Genomic DNA, 8,513 nt, shown 5'->3' with positions numbered 1-8,513 from the left:
TTGATTTGCCCCAAACCAGCAACAGAAGAGAAGGGCCTTGGAGCTGGTGAGCTGTCTGTGTCTGGAGGTTTTTGAGCCCCAGGACTTGTAGGTCCTTTCCAGTTCATTCCAGAATCCACACAGAACCCTACCAAAAGCAGTTGCCCTGAGCCAGACTCTGCCCTGGCAGAGAGGGTTTTTGGGGTTTTTTTGTTTTTTATTTTTTTTTTATTTGTGGCTGTGTTGCGTCTTCGTTGCTCCTCACGGGCTTTCTCTAGTTGTGGTGAGCGGGGGCTACTCTTCGTTGCGGTGCACGGGCTTCTCATTGTGGTGGCTGGTCTTTGTTGTGGAGCGCGGGCTCTAGGTGCACGGGCTTCAGCAGTTGTGGTGCGGGCTCAGTAGTTGTGGCTCGTAGGCTCAGTAGTTGTGGCGCACCGGCTTTGTTGCTCCGAGGCATGTGGGATCTTCCCAGGACCCGGGCTCGAACCCACGTCCCTGCATTGGCAGGCGGATTCTCAGCCACTGAGCCACCAGGGAAGCCTGGAGAGAGGGTTTTGAGATGACTGAGGCCCCACCCAGGTCAGGTAAGTCCAGTCCAGCAGAGCAGGTAGGATGTATCGTATGGTTGGTGGCTGCACATCTAGGAGGGATGTGGTCAGAGGAGGAAGTGGGAAGTGGGGTCGACTCGCAGGAACCAGGGCTCGGAGGGCCTCAATGCCAGAAAAAAGGAAATTTGGACTTTCTCCCACAGGGGCCAGGAGAATCTCCCCGCCTACGCCCCCACCCAGTGCACCCCCCCCCGCCACACACACACACACACACACACACACACACAGGTTCAGAGAAAGGGAGCAAGAGAAAGGGAATGCTGTGTGATCTGGAGGGTTGCTTAACCTCTCTGAGCAGTTTGTAAAACAGGCTTTGTAGTAACTTGATTTTGAGAGGTCCCACAGTATTTCCCCCTTCCCTTGTGGTAGCAAACCGAGCTCCCACTACCGAGTACAGGGAAGAAAGCACCGTCCAGGCCCAGCCAATCAGAGTTCCCCTTCCTGGCGCTGTGACTGGTTCAGGATTGGGCGTGTGACCCCCCTCCTGGTCAGAGGCTTTCCTGCTGGTTGGGCTGTAGGAACTCTCACTCCCTATTCTTTCCATGGCTTTTGAGCCATAAACCCCTTATTGACTTTAGACGGTTTGTGTTTTTGTTGTTCTGCTGTTGGGAAAATCTTGAGCAGTTCAGAAATACAGACAGTGCTTCTTTGTGTGGAGGTTGGTTCATTGATGCCATGCCCAGTGTGAGCCGTGTTGGGCAGCTGCAAGAGCCAAGGTTGGGAGTCAGACAGACCTCGGGGGCCTCATCTCTGCAGCTTCTCCCTGAGTGACTCTGGACATGTCACTGCCCCTCTCTGAGCCTCAGTTTCCTGTGTTTAGAAAGGGGTACATAGTTCCCCTCTCCAAGCAGCTGCAAGGACAGTCCTGGTAATGGCAGCCCGGCTGGAGGGGCAGGAATGACTGTCCCAGGAGCATCCAGGGAGAGGCAGGTGATTGGTGAGCAGTGTTCCGAAGGGGTGGGGGGCTGGGGCCTGGGTCAGCGTGGCTGCAGTGAGGGGCTGCAGGAGTGAGGGAGGGCAGCGGTGGAGGCCGGGAAACCCCATGCCTGCCTTTCCCAGATCAAGGGTGGCGGGCAGCAGTTTCCCTCGGGACAAGGGGACGAGGACCTGGGGAGGATCCAGCAGGAGAGATGGGGAGGCAGAACAACTGCTGGGCTGGACCCAGGTGAGGGGAGATGCCGCGGCAGCTGCAGGTGGGCTCTGAGTCTCAGACACCCAGAGCCCCAGACACCCAGAGCCCCTGCCAGCTCAGGTCACCAAGCCCGCCAGTGACTATGTTGGTCGCATCCGTGAGGTCTCCTGCTCATTTCTCCCTCCTCACCCCTTCTATCTCTCTCCCTGGCCTCTGGTTGCCTCCTTCTGCCCTCACAGCCTCAGTCTCTTTCTCTCTTATTCACTCGACACAGGACAGCCAGGCAGCCCTTAAACCCAAACGTGAATCCCTGTTGCCCTTTGGACCAAGTCCTGAGTCCCTTATCCACCTCAGGGCCCTGCCTGCCCCTCAACTTCCCTGTTGCCGCGCCGCAGCCTTATGTTCTCGGTTCTCCCAACCCCTGAATGCCAGGCCTGGAGCAGTGGTGAGGGGCCCAGCCTTTGGTGTTGGAATCAGGACTCTGCTAGCTGTGTGCCCATAGGCAGGTCCCACCCTCTCTGCATCTCAGCTTCCCAGTCTGCGGGATAATAAGCACCTACCTCAGCTGGGAGGTGTGGGCACCAGACCTGTGCAAGGCATGATTCTCCTGTTATCATCAGTGCCTGTCCAAGGAGGTCCTCCCAGCCTCTTAACCCAGCTCTCTAGGAATCTCTGGCTGGCCAGTGTCTCCACCCAAGGCTAGCTGCCCCTCTTCTTTCATCCCTCAAGGCTTTGTTCCCGCAAGTGTGGAAGGACCGGAGTCTTTGCGGGGGGGCTGTCATCACCCACTGGGGCTGCTTGTGTGTCCAGCTATCCTCCTAGGAGCTCTGACCTGCTGGGGAAGGGAAGGGGCACACCTGGTCCCGGGGGCTGAGAGCCCTGAGAGGGATCCAGGGGATAAAGAGACAGCATTTTCAAATAATTGCAGCGATTAGGAAGGACTCCCCATTCTATCCTGGACAAAGAGAGGAGGACAGCTGAGTCCTGAGTGAGGCAGAATTTGACCTGAGCAAACCAGCTTGGGCAGAGAGGTGCACAGACACTAGCTAGAGAGAGGTGACACGGTTAAAGGGTCATTGTTAATGAGGTCCTTACCAAATGCTTGGTTTTTCATTGTTTTTGTTGTCTAGGTTGATGGAAAATGTACTCTTTTTTCATCATCAGAGAACAAGAGAATGTTCTGTTTACCGCACACCAGGTTTCTGTCTGATCCTGCTGCTGACAACCATCAGATGTGGCTGGGTGGGGGTGGTATTTGGGAGTCACGGAGGGGTGAGAGATGCGGTGCTGGGCCCAGGGAGGAGATGGTAGAGCAGGGAGAAGTGGGCAGACTGGGCATGTGTTTTGCGTTGGGGTGACGGCACTTTGCTGAGGGATCGGTTGTGGGGTGATGGACAGGAAGTGCGAGGGCCCTTCAAGGTTTCTGGCTTGTACAGCCAAGTGGATGGAGGCACGGCTGCTGCGAGGAGGAGCAGGTGGGGCCCCCCGGGCTGGCCTGATGGGAGCCCTGTGAACCTTTGGCCCTGATCCATGCCAGACGCTGGGAATCGGGAGCCCAGAGCGGCCTGTCTACCTTGGACAGGTGGGCTGTGGTATGTGGCTACGTGGGCCTCAAGATGTTTCTCATCATTAAAGAATGTGAGTCCTGGGCAGGTGGGTCTGTGGACATGGCCCTGACAGGCTGCTCTGCCGGGAGAACTCAACTGCCTGGGGTCTCTCAACCCCATCCAACCCCTGTCACCAAGGGACACAGGCCCCATTGTTAGAGGAACAGGAAGGGACTGAGGAAAGAGGGAGGGCCGGGCCAGGTGGGTGTGCCCATTCTCTGGGCCCCCTGATGCAGACATGGATTCAAAGCCAGCTGGTCCCCCCAGCCTAGGCCATCAGGGGAAGCCGGGATTGGGTCCAGGTTAAGCAGGGTGTGGAAGGGCATTGTCTCTGGAGTCAGAGAGACTGAGGTTCAAATCCTCCCACATACTGGCTCTGTGTTGGGCAATTGCCTCTCTGAGCCTCAGTCTCCTCATCTGTAAAATGGGAATAATGGTAATTCCTACCTCCGTATGGGGTTGTTAGAAAGATTCAAATCCAAGAACATGTGTGAAGTACATGACACCACAGACAGCAAGTGCTCAATACATTTTAACTCATTATTATTATTATTGTAATAGATCTTGGATGCAGCAGTAGATGTTCTACCTCCAGACCTTTGCAAGTTTTGTTTCCTCCACTCAGAATGTCCTGGTCCGGGTGGTGTACCCCTCCTCATCCTTCCATGCTCAGGTCAGGGGTCTTGTCTCTGGAAGCCCTTCTGAGCTTACCCCAGCACCCAGCTGCCCTGATGCGTCCCTTCGTATGCCGCCCCGTGCCTGGTGTGCATCAGTTCCTCACCAACGACTGTCTCCCTTCTCCCACACTGGCCACCACAGGTGCTGGGTCTGACTTTTTTTGTGTCTCCAGGGCCCAGCCAGAGGCCCCACGACCCCCCAGACCTAGCTTTCTGGCTCCCTACTTGAATTCCAGATCTCTTTCCCCTCAGATGAGCAGAGCCTGGGCAGGGCCCAGCAGTGGGGTGTGGGATGCCAGGCAGTTTAGGAGGGCAGCCAGGTCCGTGCTGCCCTGGGCTGGGCTGGGGGTGAGGAAGCGGTCCTGGGAGGCCCAGGCTGGTGGAGGTGGAAGGAGGTTGAGAGTGAGGGAGCAAGGTGGTGGCCGTCTTTGCCTGGGGCATCCTTGATCACAAATACAGGTAACGAGGGAACAAGAAATGTGGGAGTCCCTCTGGGGGGGCCAAGGCCCAGGCAGGCCGATGGCATTGGCCCAAGGGCATGGGCAGTCCAGCCAGGCCCATGCCCCACTGGCCCTGGGCTCAGGTCAGTTCCAGGCCTTTCTTCTCAGCCCGAATGTGGAATCCTGTCGGCCTGGTGTTGGGTTTCGAGCGGAAGGGAGGGATTTTATGGCCTGGGTGAGGGGAAGTGGCAGACAGGCAGGGGGTAGATGGCTTTCCCGGAATCCCAGATCGCACTTTAATAATTTGTTTCAGAATTAATGTCCATTCGCTCAGTCTTCACTGTTCCAGCTCACTGGAAGATTAAATAAAAACCCGTGCCCCCCTCCCCGCCGCCCCACAAATGGAGGGAGACCAACCCCATTCTCTCCGGCTGGGCTGGCTGCCTGAAGCCAGCGCAGGAAATAAATCTCTCAGAGAAAACCACTTTGCTCACACGATTTCAATCCAGCGGGGCATAGTGGCCCCAGTCACTCCTTGTTTTATTTAGCTGATAATCTTTCATTGTATCAGGAGACTCTCGCAGAAGCACCGCGTCTTTACAGGCCTGAGGCCTCCCCAAACAGCTGGGCCGGGCCTCCTGAGGAAGCGTGGGCTCCCCCTTCCTGGGCACCCTCCCGTTGCGCAGGTGGCAGTCCCGGGTACCCAGAGAGGTGGGTACTCAGGTGCCAGGACAGGGAGTGGCTGTCCCTGGCTGCAGGGCACGGGCAGGGCACAGGCAGGGCACAGGCAGGGCCTCAGCAGGGCTGGAGCGGTTACACTTCACCTCTGGGGACCAGACCTCAGGGGCCCAACCCAGGGAGGCTCTGCAGCCAGGGAGGCCATGGGCAGAACTCCAACTGAGGCATCTTCCATTCGTTCATTAGTCAGTCAGTCAGTCACTCCGCAAATATTGTGAGCCTTCCCTGTGCCAGACTCTGAGAATCAGGGGTGAAGAGACAGACAGACAGACAGGTCCTGCTCCCCTGGAGTGACAGCCTCTCCTCCAGTAGTTAGCCTTTGTCTCACTGCGTCACCTGATTGAACTTCCCTGCTCTTGTACCATCTTCTCTGACTCAGGCATAGTTTCATTCTTTGTTTCCACTTGGTTTTTATTTCATGTGGATTATCAATTACAGAAGCCAAGATATTAATTTAATAATACTTAGAAATATTAGAAGCTGACAGAGTATTCTAAAAATAAGTAAAAACAAGTCTTCACATCAAAGAGGGACATGATTAGATAAAGGTAATGAAAATCCATCAATCTTGGGGTCAGGAGAGAAAATCAGCCAGCATTAAGATACTAGGTAATTACTTTATCCAATTATTCATTACTTATTTATTAAATTATTTATTTATTTATTATATTTCCACTAATTATCCAATATTTATGATTTTTTCCATTATTCCTTTCATCTTGCCTTTTTTAAATTTTAAATTGCCTTTTTTAAAATAATGTATTTTATTTTATTTTAATTAATTAATTAATTTTTGGCCGCGTTGGTTTTCATTGCTGCATGCGGGCTTTCTCTAGCTGCGGCGAGTGGGGGCTACTCTTCGTTTTGGTGCGCAGTCTTCTCATTGCGGTGGCTTCTCTTGTTGCGGAGCATGGGCTCTAGGCGTGCGGGCTTCAGTAGCTGTGGCACATGGGCTCAGTAGTTGTGGCTCGCGGGCTCTAGAGCGCAGGCTCAGTAGTTGTGGCGCACGGGCTTTGTTGCTCCGCGGCATGTGGGATCTTCCCGGACCAGGGCTCGAACCCGTGTTCCCTGTCTTGGCAGGCAGATTCTTAACCACTGAGCCACCAGGGAAGTCCCCATCATTGCCTTTTTAGTATCAGTTAAACTTATTGTGTATTAATAACTTTCTCACACAAAGTTCTTTGAGTTTATAAATCTTATCTACTGTATCTTTCATAGTTCAACCTGGGGCACCAGGGTATTTTGTATTCTCACTGGGGTTGAATAAACTTCATGTAAATAAAGAATTTGGTTCTGATTTCTTCAACACATTTCTTGTTTTATATTTTTCTCAAATTTTTCTTATTTTGAAGTTAATTATAGACATAGGAAGTTGGGAAAATAGTATGGAGAGTCTGGGGTACCCTTCCCCGCAAAATTCCCGCAAAGGTAGTATCTTGCATGGCTGTGATACAATATCAAAACAGCAGAGTAGGCAGGTCTGAGCAAATTTAGGATTGGACAGTTTGGACAATTTCAAATTGCCTTGTGCTCCTGGGCCTCATTCCTGCTCTGCACCCCTTGACTGATTGTACCTGCCTTGCAGGGTCCTCAGGGGAACCCTCAGCATCGCCAGGACGGTCGAGAGAGAGTGTGGGTGAATCTGACAGGACCCTGACTGCATTCATTGTGGGCCTTCTCTGAGCCAGGCACTGGCAGGTGCTACAGAACCTTATGGCGGCCAGACAGGCAAGGTTCTTGTCTTCCCAGGCCTGCTCTGGATTAAGCCCCAGACTCTGGGGCTTTCTGGTGGGAGATGGTTAAACACCCTTTATTATGGGCTGAAATGTATCCCCATGAAATTCATACGTTAGAGTCCCAACCCCTGTACCTTAGAATGTGACTGTATTTGTAGATAGGGTCTGCAAAGAGGTAATTAAGTTTAAATGAGGTCATTAGGGTGGGCCCTGATCCAACATGGCTGTTTAAGAAGAGGAAATTAGGACACACACAGAGGGATGACTGCGTAAGAACACAGGGAGAAGGGGGCCATCTACAAGCCAAGGAGAGGGACTTTATAAGAAACCAACCCTGCTGATACCTTGATCTTGCACTTCTAGCCTCCAGAATGGTGAGAAAATAAATTTCTTTCGTTTAAGCCACCCAGTCTGTGGTACTTTGTTATGGCAACACTAGTAAATGAACACGCTCCAATATGTTAATCTGCATTTGGGGGAGTGAGGGGGACCGCCCCCAGGAGCTGATACCAGGTGAAACACAAGACACCCAGTTATATTTGAATTTCAGATAAACAATGAATAATTTTTTGGCATATATTGAATGGGACACACTTATACTAAAAAAATTAAATGTTTATCTGAAATTCAAATTAAACTGAGTGTCTTGTATTTTCATTTGCTACAACTGGCCACCCAGCCTTAGAACTAAGGCAGTGGCTCCCACCAGGACAGAGGCTCAAGGACACACAGACCAGCCCTTGCTGCCCAGAGGGAGTGAGAGCTGGAGGCTGCTTCCCAGGCCTGAGCCACTCTTCCCAAACGGTTCCCATCTCCCGCACAAACATATTTATTGGGCTTGATGGCAAACAGATTATGCTTGTCCCAGGAAGGGCAGCTCGAAAGAGAAAACCTCGAAGTCTGGGAAATAATGAGGGGAAATTAAAGTGCATTAAGACCCTTCCGAGAGATAGCGTCAGGGTGAGTTACAGGCCCGATAAGGAACCGGGGGCTCACACAGGGGGCTCAGAAAGGTCGCCCAGTGGCACGCAGAAGACCAGGAATCATAAATATGGGGCAAGATGCCCAGCTGGGGTCGCCGGGGTGAAAATATTGGGGTCATTCCGGAAACAATTATCCTGCTTGGTTTGCTCTTCAGGTCCTGTAAATCTTTCACCTTTTATAAAAGATTTCTGGGGAAAGAAGCACTTTGGAAGCTTTAACTGATTTTTGTGGCCAGTTCTTGGTGGTTCTGCTAAAAGAAAACAGACAAAAGGGAAAAAGTAATTACCCAGCATTCTCAGGGGCACAGGGGTAGGCTGACTGGCTTCTTCTTATTCCTGGGAGAGCTTAGGCTGCCCCGGGTTTTGACTCACTCCATTTGGAGTCTGGTCACAGTTTAACGATTATTTTCGTTTGTTTGTTTTGAATCCAGTCGCAGTGGGGCTCTTGGTACCCAGTGGATGCTGCTTTTTGGGGCAGACGTGGCAGCTGTGTGGCGGCCATCTTGACTGGTGTGCTGGCCATCGTGAGTGTCGAGGCAGTCAACTTGAGTGGTGTGGCAGGCGTCTTGACCTACATGTACCAAGGCTCATGTGCCCACACAGAGCCCCTGAA

The 8,513-nt window shown here is 52.5% G+C and overlaps 1 non-coding gene across 1 annotated transcript; it reads left to right on the top strand.

Annotated features, from left to right (window-relative positions):
* The first annotated feature begins 8,035 nt into the window (after positions 1-8,035).
* On the top strand, positions 8,036-8,152 carry LOC115854693 (U5 spliceosomal RNA). Its single transcript, XR_004040097.1, has one exon. It is a non-coding gene; the product is annotated as a U5 spliceosomal RNA (small nuclear RNA).
* The last annotated feature ends 361 nt before the right edge of the window (positions 8,153-8,513 follow it).

This window comes from Globicephala melas, chromosome 6 (assembly GCF_963455315.2).
Source record: "Globicephala melas chromosome 6, mGloMel1.2, whole genome shotgun sequence".
Taxonomy (NCBI): Eukaryota; Metazoa; Chordata; class Mammalia; order Artiodactyla; family Delphinidae; genus Globicephala; species Globicephala melas.
The sequence above is the reverse complement of the archived record's forward strand: the minus strand, read 5'-3'. Positions and strand labels throughout refer to the sequence as shown.